Source organism: Olea europaea, chromosome 11, assembly GCF_002742605.1.
Source record: "Olea europaea var. sylvestris chromosome 11, O_europaea_v1, whole genome shotgun sequence".
NCBI classification, from domain to species: domain Eukaryota; kingdom Viridiplantae; phylum Streptophyta; class Magnoliopsida; order Lamiales; family Oleaceae; genus Olea; species Olea europaea.
The window spans coordinates 2,371,096-2,382,698 of NC_036247.1; the positions used below are offsets into that span (position 1 = coordinate 2,371,096).

At 35.4% G+C, this 11,603-nt stretch overlaps 1 pseudogene; it reads left to right on the forward strand.

Annotated features, from left to right (window-relative positions):
* Window positions 1-7,152: 7,152 nt before the first annotated feature.
* LOC111404310 lies at window positions 7,153-9,403 on the forward strand (annotated as a pseudogene).
* Window positions 9,404-11,603: the final 2,200 nt, after the last annotated feature.

Below are 11,603 nucleotides of genomic sequence, written 5' to 3' on the forward strand. Positions count from 1 at the left end.
TATATATATATATATATATATATATATATATATATACAATCAATGACGTTTTCCTTAAATTCGAAGAAAGTTATGGTATCATTGAACTTAAAATACCATTGACAGGAAGCCTGTTTAAGTTTGTATATTGATTTCCTTAACTTACACACCATGTGTTCCTTTCCTTCAACTAAAAAACTTTCAGCCTGATCCATATAGACTTCTTTATCTAAATTTCCATTTAGAAAGGCGATTTTCACAGCCATTTGATGTAGCTCTAAGTCATAATGAGTTATTAAAGCCATAATAATTCCGAGTGAGTCTTTCTTAGAGATTGACGAAAATGTCTCCTTATAATCAATGCAACTTTTCTGAGTAAAACATTTGACAACAAGCCTAACTTTGTATCGTTCGATATTCCATTAGAGTCACGCTTGGTCTTAAAGACCCATTTATACCCAACTCTTTTACATGATTCTAGTAATTCGACGAGATCCCAGACTTCAGTATGTTCCATAGATTTCAACTCATCTTTCATAGTATCTAACCACTTATCAGAATTAGCATTGTCAATGTCCTGTGAAAATAAAACTGGATCATCATCAACAATTCCCAAGTCAAATTCAGACTCTTACAGATAAACCACATATCATTAGAAATAGCAGGTATACGTTGTCTTTGTGGCCTTCTTAATGCTTTTTCTTGTGGTTCATTTAATGCAGGTTCATCAATGGCAACTTCATTGTGGGATGTTTGATCATTTATTTGTTGTTCGGGTAAATTGTCATGCCGTTCAACAATTTGAGGAACAACAACATTAGAAGAAATTGATGATAGAGAAACTTGAACTCTAACTTTTTGTATTTCTTCATTTCGTAGTTCCAAACTCCCACTAACTTCACCATTCTCAATGAACCTAGCATTTCCAGTTTCAATAATTCTAGTACTATGGTTAGGACAATAAAATCTATACCCTTTTGATTTTTCTGGATAACCAACGAAAAATTCACTGATTGTTCTTGAGTCCAGTTTCTTTTCACGTGGATCATAAATTCTTGCTTCTGCCGGACAACCCCAAACATGCAGGTGCCTTAAATTGGTTTCCTTTCCGTCCACAGTTCAAAAGAAGTTTTTGGAACTGGCTTATTAGGAACCCTGTTTTACACATACACAACAGTCTTTAATGCAAATATCCACAAGGATATGGGTAAAAAAGAATTGCTTAACATACATCTAACCATTTCTATTAGAGTACAATTACGCCTTTTAGCCACACCATTTTGTTGTGGTGTGCCTGTATAGTGTATTGAGAACAAATGTCATGTCTTTCAAGAAATTTAGCAAATGAACCAGGGTGTTGTCCAGTTTCATCATACTTTCTACAATATTCACCACCTCTATCAAATCTAATAATTTTCACCTTTCTGTCTAATTGCCGTTGAACTTCATTGACAAAAATCTCTAAAGCACTTATAGCTTGAGATTTTTCATGTAGCAGATAGATATCACCATAACGTGAAAAATCATCAATAAAGGTGATAAAATACTTTTCTTCACCAAATGATGGAACATCAAAAGGCCCACATATATCGGTGTGTATTATCTCAAGAAGCTGTGTGCTTCTTGTGGCTCCTTTCTTTATGTGTTTGGTTTGTTTACCTTTAATACAATCCACACAAGTTCTAGGATCACAAAAATTCAAGTCAGGAAATATTTCATTCTTTACCAATCTTTTTATCCTTTCCTTGGATATGTGACCCAAACATTTATGCCACAAGTTAGCAGATCGTTCATTCAGTACACCATGTTTAGTATCAACAGTATGATGCAAGGTCAAAAGAGTCTCGGCTAAGAGGTTATCAAGCTTTAATTTATATAAGCCATCACAAAAATAGCGAAACCAATGAGATGATTTTGTTTGAACAAATTTAAACATCCATTTTCACCATCTAAGAAATATCCAACAGAATCAAGTTTCGAAAAAGAAACTAAATTGCGAAAAATAGAAGGTACATAAAGTGTTTGAAATAAATCTAAATGATGTCCAGTATCAAAAATCAAACGATAGATTCCAATGACTTCAACTGGAGCTTTGACTCGATTTTTCATGAGGACAAACTTTTTATTTGGATTTATGGTTTAGATTGAAAGGAATTCCTGCACCGTATTAGTAACATGAGTGGTATATTCGGAATCAATTCACCAAGTATTATAAGGAACTTCTGCCAAATTAGATTCGAAAAGTACATAAGAAATAATTTTACTGCCTTACGTTTCAAACAATCTTTTTTATGGTGCTCAGCTTTGCGACAAAAATGGCACGTATCTTTCTTGTGTTCCTTATTGTGGATTTGGACAGAACACTCATTTATCTTTAGTGGTCCTTGCTTAATGCCATTTCCAGATCTTTTCTTATATTTCTTTCTAGCTCCTTGATGACTTACGAGATGAACATAATGAGTTCCTTAATTCTTAAGCATTGTCTCCTCTTGCACGAGCATACTGTGCAATTCATTCACATTCCATTTATCCTTTATGGTATTATTGTTCATATGGAATGGACCATACTCAGGAGACAAGGAGTTGATGATAAATTGTACCAGAAAGTTCTCATCCACAGTTGTCCCAAGAGTCTTAATTCTTGCTGCAATGTTACTCATTTTCGCAACATGCTCATGCATAGTACAAGATCCATCAAATTTCATGGTGGTTAAAGTACCCATCAGTGTGCTAGCAAGTGATTGGTCAGCTGTTTGGGAACGTTTGTCCACAAACTTCATATATTCCTTATCGTTCTCAACTTCAGGGATATTAGACTTGATATTCTTTACTAAGGTCATCCGCATAAACATTGAGCTTAATCTGTTTGACCTTTCCTAAGACTTATGGAAAGATCTTTCATCAGCACTGCTCTCATCAGTAAGATCAGCAGGTTTCTCAAGTTGAAGTGCCAAGTCCAAGTCCAAAACACCTAAGTTGAACTGGACTTGTTTACACCAGTCAGAGAAATTGAACCAATAGAACAGTGGTACAGATGAAGCATGCGAATGCAGAGAAACGAGAACAGATACTGCAAAATATAAAATACTTTAACATTAATGTTTTGAATTTAGATTTAAACACTTAATTCAGATTCAGATGACATTAAATGCATACTGTAGTTCTTTCTGGGTGATACTACATTATACCATCATAATATAATGATACTAATTTAATTTCACTTAATTGGTAATTAAATATACTCTAATCAAACATGTATGATATCTTTGGATATACAAACACATCCGACCAAGTAAATCAATTAACCACGATCATGTTCAAGATTAATAAAATTAACTGATCAACCTTTGGGCGATCTATAATAATTTTACAATCTATGAAAGTCAATATACTCTTGACAATAATAATCATAATGTCATCTTCATTTATAAGTATCAAACTATTAAGAGTAATTAACGAATAAATTATGTAATTTAGTGTTCGAAATACCATAATGTTTGGATACTTTGGTGACTAACAAACAACATTAATCGAACATTAATTACATAAATAAATATTTATCTAAATCATTCATTAAAACTTTTGGATGAAACATTTTTCATCCCAATTATCAAGTGTAAGTAAATACAGTTCAGTTTGTATAAATCACTGCATTCCATTAGGGTAGTATATATACATATACAGAATAATATAACACTGCAAAATTTTAAAGCAGAAAAAGAAAGGAAAGAAACTAAAGTTATCTATATACGTAAATTTATGCCTTAACATGTATGATCAAATTCCCAACCATTATTACTTTTCTGCCACATGTATTAAAGTCGCTTACTAGATTCCATAAACAATTTTCAAATTAGGAACATGTGTTAGACACTTGTTTACATAAACAATTAAAAAACGGCAACAATGGAATCTAATAAGTTGGGACAAACTACTTGCTTTCTTATGGCACAAGTTACCATGTATTTTTCACCCATCATTATTAATGTACGCAGAAAACGAAAAGAGGCATTTATTCCGTTTAACATCCTATCCCTTTTAACAGATTAAGTCAAATATTACAACTATTAATTTACAATTTCATGAAGCAGAAAATCGAACGCAGCCGTAACTATAAATTTTGACAATAGTTAATTTCATTAATTTCAACGAAAAGTTTAATCCATAAATTTGTAAGAATGATCAATGATCGATAAATGAACAACAATAATCTTTAAAGGAAAATAAAAAATTCTATAACCTCGGCTTTGATACCACATGTAAGAAATTAAACCCTAATGTCAAGATCTTTAGAATTCATGATTTTCACATATGAATTTAATTGATCAACAAACATACCTTGATCAATGGCAATAATTAAGAATGTTAAATCTGCAAAATAAGAAACTGTTAAATTAAAGAAACCGTTCTCTCATTTTTTCTCTGTAAGTGAATTAATTAATTGATGGTTTCATTCACATTTATAGGCAGAGAGAGGCAGTCTCATATGAACAATAAAACTCTCCACTTTCCATCAAAGTGGATAGTTATAAAACTGCCACTTCTTAATTGGGCCAATATGATTTTAGTAATATTAACTACTTTTAATTAATTCTTTAATAATACATGGACCACGAAATAATTGGTTTTACAATTGTGTCACAATTTTTGAAAATTTTGGGACCTCTGTCACAAGAAATCAACAATCTTATTTATAGATTGTTAATAACCCTTCCCAATAGTTAGAACCTTTTGTAGTTTTATTTGAGTCTCAACTATTCAAAATGTTTGTTACATAAACTGTTTGGATCAAAAGTGCCCGTCAAAACGGTATGTCACACATGTTTGGATCTGCATAGACGTCGCCTGCCCAAATCATGCAGAAAGACGAGCATGTCGTGGCCTGGTTGTCAAAATGCATTGGGCTGCCGCCGGCTGGCCCTCCTACGTCCTCCACCACTTAGAATCTTCCCCTCATGATCTCTTGACTTGTGCTAACTCTTAAACGCATCTTACAATGTCAAAAATCGACGTTATCCAAAAATTTTCCATCACATGCAAAAAAGGTGCATATATGTGTATTGACTGGCACGTGTGTATATATTTCATAAAATCTTCACAGTTTTCTTCCGGGATAAAAATAAGGAAGAAGAAGAAGAAATTATCAGTTAGTAGTTAAACAATATAATCTTCTAAATGCTATGTTGTTTTATTGTTATATACAAGAAAACTAATACAATCCTTAAATAGCCACAGCTTAAAGCCATTTCACATTTTCCTTTTTTTCCTTGGTCTTACTAGATTAACGATATACTTTCAAGGATCCAGATAGTTCTCTTTTACTGTCTTTTTTTTTTTTTTTTTTTTTTTTTTTTTTTTTGCATACGTAAGTTCTTTTCATTTCAATATATATAGCTCATTGCTATCATGCTGCTTATGTGCTGGACAAAGAAAAGAATTACTAAAGGATTATTATATCTTTGCTAATTAATTTTTTCATTATTCTTCTTGTAATCTATGTGAACAGAAATTAGCGTAGGAGTGAGGATCTTCATTGGAATGCCTTTTGTGTTTGGATTACCATTCTATAAATTTAGAAGAAGGCACTTATCGATGTTTGATGTGATTGAAAGGTTTCTACAGAGTCATAATAACCTAATGCCCATCAGGTACTCGTATTTAGACATTAGGAAAAGGGAAAATTGCAGCCGAGGTACCAAATATTTCGTTTATTAGTAGACTTTGCCCAAACCTTTAGTTTGTGCCACCAGAGGTACCAAACCTTTCAAAAATATGCACCGGAGGTTCAAATGGATGGAAACCGTCCGTTTGATCGTTAGTTGACCAAGAAAAGTAAATTTTGACCTATTTTGACTAAATTTGAAAGGGTAAAATGGTAACTTGATAATTACCATATTAAATAAATTGAAAAAAAAATCAAAAAAATAAAGAAAAAAATCAAAAAATTAAGAAAATAAAGAAAATGGTTGTCTTCTTCACCCCCACCCACCCCTAAACCAGCCACCAGCAGGTCCAGCAATGTAAGAAAACCATTTTCTTACAAGAAATTTTCCATCTTCGTAATCAATCATTTTTTACGGTGCGAACAATGTTTCCTATATTGAAAGTTGATTCCACTACCCAAATTTCATTATGCTTTTTGTCAGTGAAAATGGTCCAAATTCCAAATTAGCCCAAATCTCTTCCCTCATCCTCCCCGGATTTCTACAGACAGTGAGCCATTGGATCCAATTGGAAAAAAACAAACACCATAGCCGATTTCTTTCTGACTAAACCCAAACCAAAGACTGCTGTCGCCGACTAGCAGATTTATTTCCTGACGTCGCATAGGCTCCTTCCAGCATTTGAGGACTGAGGTAAATAGGGTTTTTTATTTTATTTTTATTTTTATTTGAGGATTGAGTTAACTGGGCAAGATACGGTGCGAACAATGTTTCCTATATTGAAAGTTGATTCCACTACCCAAATTTCATTATGCTTTTTGTCAGTGAAAATGGTCCAAATTCCAAATTAGCCCAAATCTCTTCCCTCATCCTCCCCGAATTTCTACAGACAGTGAGCCATTGGATCCAATTGGAAAAAAACAAACACCATAGCCGATTTCTTTCTGACTAAATCCAAACCAAAGACTGCTGTCGCCGACTAGCAGATTTATTTCCTGACGTCGCATAGGCTCCTTCCAGCATTTGAGGACTGAGGTAAATAGGGTTTTTTATTTTATTTTTATTTTTATTTGAGGATTGAGTTAACTGGGCAAGAGCCAGTGGGGTGGGGTGCGTGGGGTGGGGTGGGGAGGTTGAAGAAGAAGGTGGTTGTTTAATTTTTGTTTTTTGTTTTGGATGGGGTGGGGTGTTGTGGGGGTGGGGGTGGGGTGGGTGAAGAAGAAGATGAATAGTAATTTTTTTTATTTTTATGTTTTAGTTATTTATTTTAATTGTTTTATTATAGGGTTAAGTAACTTTTACCTTTTTACCATTTTCAATTGGTCAAAATATGTCAACATTTACTTTTCTTGGTCAACTAACGGTCAAACGGACGATTTCCATCCATTTGAACCTCCGGTACATATTTTTGAAAGATTTGGTACCTCCGGTGGCACAAACTAAAGGTTTGGGCAAAGTCTGCTAATAAATGAAAGGTTTGGTACCTCGGCTGCAATTTTCCCTTAGGAAAATGACTAAAGGTTTTCGGGAAAAATTGGGTGAAGGAGGTTATGGTTCTGTTTACAAAGGAAAGCTCCGAAGTGGAAGAGATGTAGCAGTGAAAATGTTGGAATTAATTGAATGCAATTGGGTTAAAACATTAAATGTAATATTTAATGATGTGGGCCATTGCAATTAATTTGGATGAATTGGAAAAGTCTCCAATATAGGCCCATATGTTGATAAGCCCATTTTAAGTGTTTTATATATGGAAAGGAATCTCACATCGAAAGTTTATAAGAAAATAGTTTTATTTATATAGTGGGTTGTGTGAATAATATATAATTTAATAAGTTACCTACCACTTGGCTAACTTTAGCTAGCCAAAAGCTAGTCACCACTAGAGTGGTGCTTCGCACCACTCGAGCCGCTCCTCGGACCCGGTCCCGGCACGCGCACATCGCAAAGTACGCATTGGGCGCTTTAGAGGCGCACTTGGAACTTCGCATCGTCGCGAGGAGCTAGGGAGCCTTATAGTTTTCGGAAATGGACTCGTGGTTCGATGACGAGGCAGCGCAAGGCTCGGTGAGTTGGCATTCTAGGTGGCGCACGCGTGGTAGGTCGCGTCCCTTCGTCCTGTGTGGCGGTTAGATGTACGCGTGGCATTCGCATGGCTGTGACTGTTCAGAAATTGGTGAATATGCATGATGAATGGACACTTCACTTCATGGTTCAATCTGAGCCGTCGGATCATGAAAACAGTGCGATCCAATGGCTAAGACGAATCAGACCAAGTGGTGCACCAGTTCCTGAAATGTCACACACCTATTCCATGAGACACTTCAATCTCTATAAATAGAGACCCCCAGATTCGTTTTTGACACACCAAATCAATTACGAATTCAATTGATTTCTAAATTCTTCTCTCTCCATATTCTGCTCTAAAAATTCTCTTATATTTTCGTGGTTATTCCGTTCAAGTACGATCATTCGTTGGTTCAACCGATAAGGTTGGTATTGTGTAGTATCGACTTTGGAAGGAGCGTTGTATCTTGGGAGACAGACGTCCATAATCCCGTTTGCACTTTATTGGGAGGGAATCTGTCTTAAGGAGATTTGCTTTGGCATAACTCGCTTCATCTACTGTTTTCTATTTTTCTGCTTATTTTACTTGTTCTTTTGATTGCTTTAGTCGAATTTCTAACAACAGAAAATACTGGGAAAACCTAAAGCAAATGGACAAGATTTCATGAATGAAGTTGCTACCATTGGAAGAATTCATCATTTCAATGTAGTTCGACTTGTGGGATATTGTGCAAATATGTCAAAGTGTGCAGAGTATACGACTTCATGCCTAATGGTTCACTTGAGAGGTATCTCTCTAGTCAGCAAGGAGGAACTAATTCATTAACTTGGGAGAAAAAGCACGCGATTGCACTTGGAGTAGCTTGAGGGATCGAGTATTTGTATCGAGGTTGTGATATGCGAATTCTGCATTTTAACATCAAGCCACATAACATACTTCTAGACCATAACTTTATTCCAAAAGTTTCTGATTTCGAGCTAGCCAAATCCTACCCTACTGGAAATAGTATTGTGACTATCACTGCTGCACGAGGTACAATTGGTTATGTAGCTCCTGAATTGATCAACAGATGCATTGGGGCTGTCTCGTATAGAGTAGATGTTTATAGCTTTAGCATGTTGTTGATGGAAATGATAGTTCTAAAGAAGAACTTGGTAGACAATACCGAACATTCTACCCAATACTTTCCAGATTGGATATATGATCGTTTCAACAAGGGGAAGGACATTGAAATTGGAGATGCAGATGAATATGGGAATGAAGAGAGGGGAATTACTAGGAAGATGACGATAGTGGCATTGTGGTGCATACAGATGAATCCGGTGGATCGTCCTTCAATGAGTAAGGTGGTTGAATTGCTCGAAAGTGAAGCTGAAAGTCTACAAATTCCTCCTCAGCCTTTCCAGCCACCTCTTTAGGTTGCATCAAATGATTACCAAACATTTGGAACAGATTCAAATGACTCAATAGCCTTGCTAGGCAATGCTTCCAGTTCAGTAAGCTTAACAATTGAGTGATAAATCACCACTAATCAATAGTCAATTGAAACAAGGTCCCTCTTCTGTCTCTGTTTAGTTTCTTACTCTATGTTCGTGCAATTCACTGCTCAGATGGAAGCGTTGCGTTTAGTACGTTTACTTATAGAAGAATAATTGTCAAGATGTTATATAATTTAAAATCTTTTCCATTTATTAAGCATGTGTAATAATACACTATCAAGATGTTAAAATTGAAAAAAAAATTACATGTGATTATCTTTTACATTAATTTATGACTGTTTTAACTGTCAAACGTAAAGAAAGGTAAGCTAAAAACATAGATTTGAATCTTAAATGCGCAATTTTCATAATCGTAAGTTGGAAAGTGGCTTAATTTATTTGCTACCTTGTTTTCTATACACTTATAGGGAAGAGTAATTCTCAAGAGGGAAATGGATCGGATAAATTAACGAAATTTTTGGACTAGGAATTCAAGTAGAAGTATGCAAAAGAACCGGAATCAATTTAATCAAACTATGACTAGCCGATTTGGTTCGTTCTACTTAACTTTTAAAATATGTTGGTTCTTCGAAATTGGATGCAGGATGACAGTGGAGATAGAAGACGCTGTTAGTCAATGCAAAGATTTAGCCCCTGTTTGGCTCAAATTTTAATTTGATTTTAATCTGAGTCAAAGTTAAACAATCAATATTAACCATATCTTTCATGGATCTCACAACTTTTCAACCACACATATCAAAAACTTCTATCAAAATCTACAAAAAATATAATTTTAATTTACTCTGCGTCTCTGCGCATTGACAATGTTTATATTGTTAAACATATGAACTGTCTAATATTATACAATTATAAAACAAGAGCATTTCTACTGAGCTTGTGTTTGTTAAATAAATCTACTAAAACTAATATACAAGAAGTAGATGTATATTAAACTGTGATGTATATAGAACTCATCTCTAACAATTGAGTTCTATTCTCAAACATTTGGTGATCTATGGACAAACCTCAAATGGAATGGGAACGCGTAATCCATGCAACTAAAGCAAGTATGAGTGCCAAAATAAGAAGCTTCCAATAATAATCTTTTCACAAATATCTCCTTTAGTTAAAGTAATTTGAACACAAAAGGTGTTGAATTAAATATCTCACTGATCACTGTACTTGGATTTTGGAAGTGTCAAACCTCAAAAGTTAACTGTTGAAGTTGGAGAGCTCAAAGTTATATAAATCACGTAACGAAAGCCCATACTCTCAATGTGGGATCCAAGTTCCATAAATTGTAATGGAAACTACGACAAACTACTAACATTTTCCTTTCCTCCCTTAGTTTGATGGACGCTTCATAATCCCTGCTTTCACATCGAACATGTTTTGTATTAACCCATGATTAGTCCTAAGAATGATTAAAAATCCACCTTAATTTCAGTGGTGTATTGTATTGCATTATATAAATGGAATACAAATCAATAATTTACAATGAAATGGAAACCGTGTAAATGAAATGCAAACCGTGTAAATTAGCCTCCTTCAATTACGTGATTGGCATTGGCATGCTATGGGAAGATTGTGATTGAGGAGTAATATCCTCAATCACAGTATTATTTCCAACGCCCCCCGCAAGCTCAACGTCGGATTTGATCGGACATGGAGCTTGGAACGAAAGAGCTTAAATAGAGGTCGAGGAACACTCTTGGTAAAGATATCAGCAACTTGTAGATGAGATGGGACATATTGTGTACGAAGTTTTCCCGCGACAACAAGCTCACGAAGAAAGTGGTAGTCCAATTCAACATGCTTGGCCCGCTTGTGTGAAATCGGATTGGAGCTTAAAAAAATGGCACTTTTGTTGTCACATAAGAGAGTGGGCTGCTGAGGCATGGATACCTTGAGGTCATGCAGGAGATGTGTGAGCCAGATGAGTTCAACGGCAGTGGAGGCAACGACACGATACTCAAATTCACAGCTGGAACGAGAGACAGTTGGCTGTTTCTTGGCACTCCAAGAAACTAAATTGTCGCCAAGATAGATAGAATAACTAGAGGTCGAACGACAAGTATCCAGGCAGCCGGCCCAATCAGCATCAGAATAGGCTACAAGAGCACCAGGAGAAGTGGAAGGGCGAAAATGTAGGCCATAGTGAATGGTGCCTTTAACATAGCGGAGGATGCGTTTAACAGCCAGAAAGTGATCATCAGTGGGAGCGTGTAAGAATTGACTAACAGAGTTGACAGCATGAGCAATGTCGGGCCTTGTGATAGTCAAGTACTATAGTGCACCAACGAGGGATCTATAGAGAGTAGGGTCTGAAAACAAAGAACCATCAGCAGAAAGATGTTGAGAAACAACCATGGGCGTGTGAACAGGTTTACTGTCAAGTAATTGAGCTCGAGTAAGAAT